The sequence below is a fragment of the Benincasa hispida genome, chromosome 6, assembly GCF_027475165.1.
Source record: "Benincasa hispida cultivar pf3 chromosome 6, pf3_genome.v1.1, whole genome shotgun sequence".
Classification (NCBI taxonomy): Eukaryota; Viridiplantae; Streptophyta; class Magnoliopsida; order Cucurbitales; family Cucurbitaceae; genus Benincasa; species Benincasa hispida.
Window position 1 is genome coordinate 4,764,796 of NC_143483.1, and position 11,446 is coordinate 4,776,241.

The following is an 11,446-nucleotide window of genomic DNA, read 5'->3' on the forward strand; positions in this document are numbered from 1 at the left end:
AGAGGGCTCTCGGATCAAGGAGTACGCATAGAAAGAGGTATTTTATGATGCGGCGGTGGAATCTTTTGATGATTTCGTGAAGCACCTGAAATGACATTCCTTTATTGGGTAGAAGGGTTAAAGCATGGAAGCTTTTATTTTAATCATGGATGGCATGATTTTCGAAGTTCTACGTACTTTCTTTTTAATGAAGACCTATAAGATCTCTCACATTCCGACTGGCTTGATGCCAAAAGTATGGACTATTTTGATATGATTGACCTTTGTGTATTTCTGTCATAATTTGTTTATCCCAAGGAGTATGTGGGTCTCACCACTAGAAAACATCAATTTTATATCTTATCAACTCTTTATAGTGTGGGCCTTAGGAGTTTGCAAATCTCTAGATATTACAATATATGTATTATTGATATTTTATTTCTGCTTTTACGCGTGCTATGCATGCGACCTCATTGATGAATTTAAGAGAGGATTTTCTCCTTTATGAAATAAGATGAATTCATTTCCTCTCAACTACTGCAATATGGTATCAGAGAATTGATTTTTCTCTCACCCTTCCCGCGTTTTCTCCTTCATCTTTTCTTTTCATTCATCATGACAAACCCTAACAATGAATATTCATTGATCGATGCTCAGTTCAATCCTTTTCATCTTCATCATTCTTATGGTCCAATTATGGTTCTTGTTAATCAACCATGGAACAAGCAACTATGAATCATGGACAGAGCAATGATGATTGCTTTATCTGCCAAAAATAAGGGAGGATTTGTTGATGGAACAATCACAAAACCAAAACCTGAAGAATGAAGTTTGTCTACAGCCTGGAAATGCAACAACAATATAATCACTTCATGGATCTTAAATTTCATTTGCAAAGAAATTTCCACAAGTATTGTTTACTTTGGATATGCAAAATCAGTTTAGGATAAACTTAAGGATCGATTCAAACTGTCCACATGTTTATCAACTTTGGAAGGAATTAGTCACTACGAATCAAGGTACACTCTCCGTTGAAGTATATTATACCAAATTGAAAATGATTTGGCAAAACTTGTGTGATTATCGACCTGTTGAAGAATGTTCATGTAGAGGAATTAAGAAATCACTCGAACATTACTTTAGAATTCGTAATGATTTTTCTAATGGGACTAAATGAGTCGTATGCTAGTCTAAGACTTCAAATTCTACTTTTGGAAACGACAGTCGTATGCTAGTCTGTCTCTCCATTAAGAGTGAACACTGATCCTGATGTGAATTTTCTAGAATCCTTATCAATCTGAAAATCAGAGTCCGTGAATCCCGTAAGGATAAAATCCTTAGAACCATACACGAGCATGTAGTCCCTCGTTCTCCATAGATACTTGAGGATGTTTTTAACAGCGGTCTAGTGATTCAATCCTGGATTGAATTAATATCTACTGACTATCCTTACTGCATAGCAGATGTTAGGTCTAGTACATAACATCGCATACATCAGGCTGCCCACAACCGATGCATAGGGGATCCATCTCATTTCCTCAACCTCTTGAGGTGTCTTAGGATATTGTTCCTTAGACAATGTTACGCTGTGCATGAAAGGTAATAAGCCCCTCTTGGAGTTCTGCATTGAATACTTGACAAGCATCTTGTCAATATACGACACTTGAGACAAAGCTGCCATTTTGTTCTTTCGATCTCAAAAGATCTGAATACCCAGAACAAACTGAGTCTCTCCCAAATCTTTCATTTTGAATTAGGTCGCTAGCCAGTTTTTAACCTTACAAAAGTAGGATATCATCTACATATAATACTAGAAAAACTACTGAACTGTTGATGATCTTCTTGTATACACAAGGCTCATCAGCGTTTTGATCAGAGCTATAAGATTTGATCGCAGTATCAAACCTTATGCTCTAAGATCGAGAAACTTGCTTCAGTCCATAAATGGACCGATTAAGCTTGAAAACCTTTTACTCTTGACCTTGGGTTATGAATCCCTCGGACTACTCCATGTAAATGGTTTCGTCAAGATTGTCATTTAGAAAAGCAATCTTGACGTACATCTACCAAATCTCATAGTCATAGTATGAGGCAATAGACATGAGTATTCTGATAGATTTAAGCATGGCAACAGGTAAGAAAGTCTCCTCATAGTTAACTCCCTCAACCTGGGTATAATCCTTTGCCACTAATCTAGCCTTGAAGGTTTGCACCTTCCCATCAGCATCCTGTTTCCTCTTGTAGATCCATTTACAACCTATAGGTTAACCCTATCAGGATGATCTACAAGATCCCATATAGAATTGAAGTACATAGACTCCATTTCGAGATCCATCGATTTGATCCATTCATCTTTGTCAATATCCTCCATCGCCTTCTTGTAAGAGAATGGATTCTCAACTTTACCATCAGCTACCATAGCCAGGATTTCTGTTAAACCCATATAGCGAACAGGTGGGTTCACAACCCTCTTATTACGTCGAGGTTCCCTCAATACTTGAAGTGGATTTGACCTACTGGATAATCCTACTTCAACAACTCTTGTTGAGGTACTAGGTTCTTCAATAACTCTTGTTGAAGATTCAGTAGTTTCTTTGAAAATTTCATTCAACACAATCTTACTTTGGGGCTTATGTTACCTTATGTGGTATTCTTCAAGAAAAGTAGTATTTGTCCATACAAACACTTTTATTTTCTTTAGGATCGAAGAAGTAACCACTTCTCATTCCTTTGGAGTAGCCTACAAATAGGCACAATTTCAAACGTGGTCCTAATTTCTTAGGATTAGCCTCAAGCACGTGTGCTAGGCAACCTTAGATTATGAAATGGCGTAAACTAGATTTACATCTATTCCATAATTCCAAAGTTGTTCTAGCAACACTCTTAGATAGAATAAAGTTCAGGATGTATGCTGTAGTCTCTACTGCATAACCCCAAAATGAGTCAAGTAAGGAAGTGTAACTCATCATTGATCGAACTATGTCCAACAGGGTTCAATTACTCCTTTCTAATACACATTCTGCTGATTTGTACCAGGTGTAGAGAGTTGGGATACTATTCCATGTTCTATCAAATAGTTCTGGAATGTTAAATCCATAAACTCTCCACCTCGATCAGATCAAAATGTTTTAATTGTTCTGTTTAATACATTTTCAACTACAACCTTGAATTCTTTGAACTTTTCAAAAGATTTAGACTTATGTTGCATTAAATAAACGTACGTATATCTTGAATAATCATCAGTAAATGTGATGAAATATTCATAACCTCCCTTTGCTTTGACATTCATCGAACCATAGTGAAAGAGTTAAACAACATGCAGCGGAAGTATCAAGGATCCATAAGCATTCTAATTCACTAATTTTGGCAAAAACTAAAGCATGCTCTTCTAAAAAAGTGGGTTTTCAGAACATACCTTTGATGAACTCTCCAAGAAAATGTCTGTTCAGCTACTATCTTCACTTGATATCAATGTGAACAACCTTAAAGCCTTCCCTACTATGCTCTTGGAGCTTTAAGGATTGGGATTCAAGAACAACTTGAAGATGTGAAGAAACAAAAAAAAAAAAAAAAAACTCACAGCAGCCCGACTGAAGAAGATAACTTCTTCTTCAAAAAATTTTCTCTCAAATTCTGTATTCTCTTATTCTCCAACAACTCCACTCTTCTTTATATATAATAGATGAACATGCAAAGAGATGGAGCACATGGCTTGCAGCTCATGCTTGGAGAATCAAAATAGAGAAGATAATGCATTTTGTGTGAGCATAAAGATGATGGTAATGGAGAAAATCCTCCATTTTGTGCAACATGCAAACGAATTTCCATTTTCTTTTTAAAACATAAAATGACTTTAACCATTTTAATTCAAAATTTTATTTTCTTAAATTAATTTCATAAATTAATTTAAAAAATTAATTAATTTAATATCAAATATTAAATTAATTTTTTACACAATAATCATCTTTATATATTTAAATCATATTTAAATATATATTCTCTTGTTCCGTTTAATTTGAACGTTTCAAATTAATTTCTCAAGCTACTCAAAGCTTATCCATTTACGAGTTAGTAGGGAGACCTCGCGAACCTACAGATCATGGGTTCTAACGATTCGAGATTAATCAGCTAAATTCATTAATCCGATCTAACCCCCATTCATTAACTAATAGGACACTCCACTATAGCCCATAGTTGAACTCGCCTCAATGTAGATATATTATGTCCACTTAATAACCATAATCAGTAAGTCGATCCTTCAGAGGTTGTTCGTAATCACAGCTAGGTCATAAATACCGTTTTACTCCTGTGACTACATCTTGTTCCTTAAGTTCTTACTGATCCTCTAATGAATAATTCTGATTCATAATCTGTATGAATCAAATCCTTTCTCTATCATGAGAAGGCGAGGTCACGATTGTTCAAGACCTGGAGTCAGTACTTAAGAGAACAACCTATCTGCTAACCCTAAATTGGGTAGAAGTGAATTCCATCTTGTAAGGCTATGTCCCCAGCTATTCATCCGGTCTTATCTCCAAAATGGTAAGTTTATTGAGTACTGCTGTTGGACTACTCTCACCATTTGCAGATAAAAGAATAATCCCAAACAAACAGGAGTTCATAGCTAGCTTAGGATTATGATCGAGTTAACCTAGGTTATATAATAAATGAAATAGTCAGTTTTAACAGTAAACGGTCGTTATAAAGAAAAGTGACTATTTTCGTGGTCCAGTCTATATGAAAACTCATTACATAGGATGCCCACACTCTCATGTCTCAGCATGAACGATTTGTGAATCACATTGTTTGTAGCACCTTATAACATCTTGTAACAACTTCAGAGTGGGCCGCATCCAATAGTGTTACCAGGATGAGATATCCAATTTCATCCATATACTTGTTAGACCATTTATGCTATATACTGTCAACTTGATCCTGTTTATGTCACTACATAAAGTCACAATATTCAGAATATAGCCAAGGATGCGTTTACTGGATTTTCATAATAAGATGCAAAATCAACAAGTCATTGTTATTTATAAAATAGAATGTTGAACACGAATTGCGAGTTCTAGGACATTTCCAACAATTTCCCACTTGGAGTAAAACTCCAGTGAGAACAAATATATACAATATAATGTTGAGATACATAATGGGAAAAATACAATAAACTGGGGCATCTACAATACCATAGACATTCTCCCACTTGCCCTAGATTACACTACTCGGAGTCCTAGTCCCACTAGGTGGCCCTCGAAAACTTTAACCGAGAGGGCCTTGGTGAATGGATCAGTAAGGTTGTCTTCAGAGGCTATCTTTGTGACGAGCACATCTCCATTGTGTACAATCTTCCGGATGAGATGTACTTTCGTTCAATTTATTTTCCACGCTTGTGACTCTTGGGTTCCTTTGAGTTAGCAACTGCACCATTGTTGTCACAATACAGTGTGATAGGTAGGTGCATATTTGGAACGACTTCCAAATCAGCTAAGAATTTGCATAGCCATATTGCTTCCTTATCAGCTTCGCATGCAACCACGTATTCCGCTTCCATGGTGGAGTCAGTAATACAACTTTGCTTGATGCTTCTCTAAACTATAGCTCCCTTGTTAAGAGTGAAAACTGATCTTGAAGTAGATTTCCTGGAATCTACTTCAGTCTGAAAATCAGAATCAGTGTATCCCGTAAAAATAAAATCCTTAGGTCCGTACACAAGCATATAGTCCCTCGTTCTCTTAAGATACTTGAGGATATTTTTACAGCGGTCCAATGACAATGTCTAGGATTAAATTGGAACCTGCTGACGATTTCAACTGTAAAACATATGTCGGGACGTGTACACAACATGGTGTACATCAAACTCCCAACTGTAGAAGCATATGGAATTCTGTTCATCTTCTTAACCTTTTGAGGTGTCTTAGGACATTGTTCCTTCGACAAATGAATTCCATGCCTGAAAGGTAATAAAACTTTCTTGAAATTTTATATATTATACCTTGACAACATCTTGTCAATATAAGATGCTTGAGATAGTGCTAATGTTCTATTCTTTCGATCTCGAAAGATCTGTATTCCTAGAACATATTGAGCATCACCCAAATATTTCATTTGGAACTGTGATGCTAAACATCTCTTTACGTCTGCAAGAAAGCTTGTTTCATTCCCAATGAGCAAGATATCATCAACATACAGAACTAAGAATGTTACAGTTTTGTTGACTATCTTCTTGTATACACAAGGTTCATTAACGTTCTGTTCAAAGTCATAAGATTTGATCGCAGTGTCAAATCTTATATTCTAGGATCTGCACATTTGTTTCAATCCATAAATTGGTCGATTAAGCTTACAGAATTTTTGTTCTTGTCTTATTTTGACGAACCCCTCTGGTTGAGACATAAAAATACTTTCATCAAGATAGCCATTCAAAAAAGCTGTCTTGACATTCATTCGCCATATTTCATAGTCATAGTATGATGCAATGACAAGAAGTATTCTTATTGATTTAATCATGGCAATAGGAGAAAAAGTTTCTTCATAATCAACTCCTTCTCTTTGGGTAAAACCCTTTGCAATGAGCCTGGCTTTATAGGTCTATACCTTGCCAGTTTGGTCTCGTTTTCTCTTGTAGATTCACTTACAACCTATAGATGTAACGCCTTGTGGTTGATCTACAAGTTCCCAGACTGAGTTGAAGTACATAGACTCCATTTCATCGTCCATGGCTTTTATCCATTGTTCCCTATCAACATCTTCCATTGCCTTCTTAAGGGTTAATGGATCCTCTAAACCATCATCTTGTATGATGTTTTGAGTTTCTGTTAAACCCATGTAGCGTTCAGGTTGTTGAATAACCCAACCCACTACGACGAGGCATCCTCAACTTTTGGGATGGACGTGACGGGACAACAATCGTTGTTGATGGACCAGCTTGATCAACAACTCTTATTGATTTTTCTGTAGTATCTTTAGAAAGTTCTTGCAATATTAGTTTACTGCGAGGTAGATGATTCTCAATATGATCCTCTTCTAAGAAAGTTGCATTTGTCGATACAAACACTTTATCTTCTTGAGAATCATAAAAGTATCCTCCTTTTGTTTCCATGGGATATTCTTCAAAAGGCATAATTTCGAATGTGTTTCCAATTTTTTAGGGTTTTGTACCAACACGTGTGCTGGACAACCCCAGATGCAGAAATGACGTAAACTTGCTTTGCGTCATTTCCACAATTGATATGGTATTTTTGAAACACTTTTGGATGGAACAACATTCATAATATAAACTGCAGTCTGTACTGCATATCCCCAAAAAGATTGAGGTAATTGAGCATAACTCATCATAGACCGAACCATGTCCAACAAGGTTCAATTTCTCCTTTCTCCAACACCATTTTATTGTGGTGTTCCAGGTGCTGTGAGTTGGGATTGAATTCCATGATCTACTAGATAGTTCTGGAATTTCAAATCCATATACTCACCATCTCGATCAGATCGAAGTATTTTAATTCTTTTACTCAACTAATTTTCACTCTTAGCCTTAAATTCTTTGAACTTTTCAAGAGTTTCAAACTTGTGACTGATTAAGAAAATATAGCCATATCGAGAGTAATCGCCAATAAAACTGACAAAGTACTGATATCCTCCCCGTGCTTTAACATTCATCGGACCACAAAGGTCTGAATGTATAAGTTCAAGAGGTTTTGTGGCACGAAGACCTTTGTTAGAAGAAGATCTTTTCGTCATTTTACCCTCAAGACATGATTTACATGAAGATAGGGAACTGTTTTCTAACTGATTTAGATGACTATTTTTTTACCAATCTCTCAATCCTGTTGAGATTAATGTGACCAAGCCTGAGGTGCCAAGGATAAGCGTTAGGAGAAATTTTCCGCTTTTTATTATGAGTTTCAGCTATTTTAAACATCTCTATTTTAAAATAGCTTTTGCTTCCGTTGGTTGTAATATGTGTAAGTTATTTGCAAGTCTAGCAGAAGAAATATGAACACCTCTTGAATAAACAAACACTTCATTATATTCAAAAGATACACTGCACATATTCTCTAAAAGACAAGAAATGGAGATCAGATTCCTTTTCATCTTAGGTACAAAGAACACATTCTTGAGTAAGATAAAAGAATCTCCAAAAAATAACTTCACATCTCCCACTGATTCAGTTGAAATGAATTCACCTGTGCCCACCTTGAAAGTCATCTCATATTCAAAAAGTCTTTTTCAAGAACTAGTTTCCTGTAGAAAAGTACAAACATGATTACCGGCGCCTGAATCTAATATCCAGGTAAGGTGAGAATTTTACACTATACATGTTTCAACAACTAGTAAATCATATTTACCTTGTTTATTTTTTTCTGCTTTCTTTTCAGCCAGATATTTTGGGCAATTACGCTTCCAATGCCCAACCTCTCCACAATGGAAACACTTTCCCTTGAGAGTTTTGTTTTTTGTTTTTCTTCACAACGGTTTTCTTTTTCCCTTTTTCTTTCTTTTTCATCTGTACGATTTTATCTTTAGAAGAAGATTAAGGACCAACTTTCTTATCATTAACGGGTTTCGTACCAGACGTAGACCCTTTATAAAAAAATTTCGGTTTAGAAATAACATTTATTTCCTTTTCCTTGAGTTTCATCATCGATTGATAAGTTTGCAATTCATTCAACAATGTCGTTAAGTTATAAGTGATTTTGTTCATGACAAAATTTGTCCTGAACGGCAGATAGCTCTCAGGAAGAGATTCTAGTATCATGCTCACTTGACTTGTTTTGTCTATCATAGCCCCGTGAACCTCTACGATGTTAAAATGGACCATCATGTCGAGAACATGTTCTCTTACGTTGGTCCCATCTTTTATACGTGTCACATACACATATTTGATAGCTTCTTGTCTAACAGACGATGACAGTTGCCTGAACATCTCCTGTAATGGTGTCATGATCTCACAGCTGTGGGCATGACCTCATGTTTCTTGTTGAGTACATCATATATACTCGCTAAGATATAGGCCCGAGATTTTTTGTTCTCCCTTACCCACCTATCATAAACATCCCGAACATTTTGGGTCGCCGTTGAACTGGGAACTAGAGAACACTCCTCCATTAACACAAACCTCAAGTCATCTACTACTAATGTTGTATTGATATTTGATTTCCAATTCGCGTAACCCTTTCCATTAAATTTTTCAGAAGCAAGTAGTTGTATAATCGAGTTCGACATTGCTGAAACATTTTAAACAAATTCTATTGAAATATGCATCTAAATCCATTTTAGCAAGTACCCAATAAATCTTTATTTATTTGCAATGATACTTAAGTGATTTAGAACAAGTGCTATCGTGGAGCAGTTGAGAATTCCTTCACAGAAGCAAGAAAATTCTTGATCAAATACTATTATCTAGAATAACTCATATCCCAATAGTTCTTTTGGTTATCGTTTTCGATCAAGATCTTTATTAACACTTGGTAATTCTTGTAAGTGTGACCCGCCATTTTCAGATCTTATAGGACAGTATGAATATGCCTCCGAGAGAGATGACAATATCCAAGATGGAACTATAAGACCCTATTCATTTTACTGAAGCTTGGGTTGTTCCGAATCTTATGTTACAACTTTTCGTAGGGATCGCCGTTGTCAACGACTAGCTAGTGTCGCATAAAAACGACAGCAGGCGCAACATAGGAATCTCACAGTTCAAACTAATGGAGAAGACCGTAGGACAATGTTGACACATTTCCTTCACCCACTTACTATGAACCACTTCCCTCATTCACCTTGTTATTGACCTATGCAAACACTTTCCGTATGGAGTAGTCGAGGTAAAATTGACAAGAAGGCAAGCATGGATCTCACGTGTGAACTCTTGAGGACGTGAGAGTTAATAACTATATATCAAATATATTGTTAATCTCCCACTGAAGTGTTCTAAATGTTTGGGTAATTTACTTATGCATGACGGCTAATTTCATAGAACCTAAGTCTAAGTGGTTTATCCAAATATAACTCTTATAATTGGATTTAACCTACAATGTCTAGGTGATAAACAATTTTATTACCTCACATTGCTCACGGAAGCTTATAAAATTAGTTAACAACTCTCATTTGTTCGGTCATAATCCCCAGGTAGGAGGTGTTCCGTAAACTGTCAACTTAAGTACCTCAAACCTTAGACAAGTTTATGAACCGATATGAGTTTGTAACCGTTTTTTATAAGGCAACAATCTATTTTAACGATTAAAATTAGTTGTTAACCTAAGTGAGCATGCAACTGTTCTTTATGGATTTTAAACGTCTAACCAATTTTATAACAACTTACAAAATTTAGACATGCTTAACATCCACAACATTCAACAAAGGTATCTAATATAACTATTATATTAAACATAACCCTAACATGCATACTATATATTATAACAATTATATCATACTGTCAATGCATGTAACATGCTTCCTACAGTGGGGTTTTGAATCTACATGACATACTATATGCATATATATGAATTTATTTAATTATCACATACTTCTCATGCATAAAAAATTAAATACTAACTGTTATGGTTTTCGTTTTGGCATAAACAAGCAAACAGATAGCTAACTATTACAAACAGCTTTATAACCGTCTTTCAACTGCTTGAACTGCTCCAAATCAAACCCAAAACAACTTGAATCGGGCTGGACGAGTCTGAACCGGACCAATCACAACCCTTTGAGTCTGAACTGGATTGAACCTTTGAGTAAGTCGATCGAACCGGTTGCTCTCGATACAACCTCAATATTCTACTAAGGCCGATCGTGTAACGCCTGGATGTAATCGTCTAGTGTCATCGCCTGGGGTTGAGAGGAAGTACATGATCGCATAATGTTTCTTGAAAGTTGGACGACCGTTTAGCTCTATCGCATAGGACTAGCCGATCGTTTAGTTCCATCGCAGTACAATCGTTTAGCTCCATCACATAGTACTAAGTGATCGCATAACACCATCGCCCAGTGCATTCAAGTCATCGTTTAGTATCTGCCGCAACTAAACGATCGCATAGCTTCATAGTATAAAACATCATTGCGTCTCATAGCATTTATCTACATGATCGTTTAGCTCCGCAATCAAACAAACGCTTAGTGCTATCGCGTAGCACTTCATCACGTCGTTTTGCGCACATTGTTGCTAAACGATCATATAGCGCCATCGTTTAGAAAAATCAATATATCATTTAGTTCCCATGACAAAACTAAAATGATCGCGTAATGCTATCGTATAGCAAATGAATGCATCGCTTAGCTCCCGTAAGTACACGATCGTATAGCGTTTAACATCACAACGACCAGCGCATATTACTAAACGATCATATAGCTTTTCTCCCATTGTGTAACATCTGGAGCTAAATGATTGTTTAGCAACTAGACCTCAGCAACAAATTTAAGCAAAAGCTGAAAAATCTGGAACAACAGCTCGACCTCTTTCGCT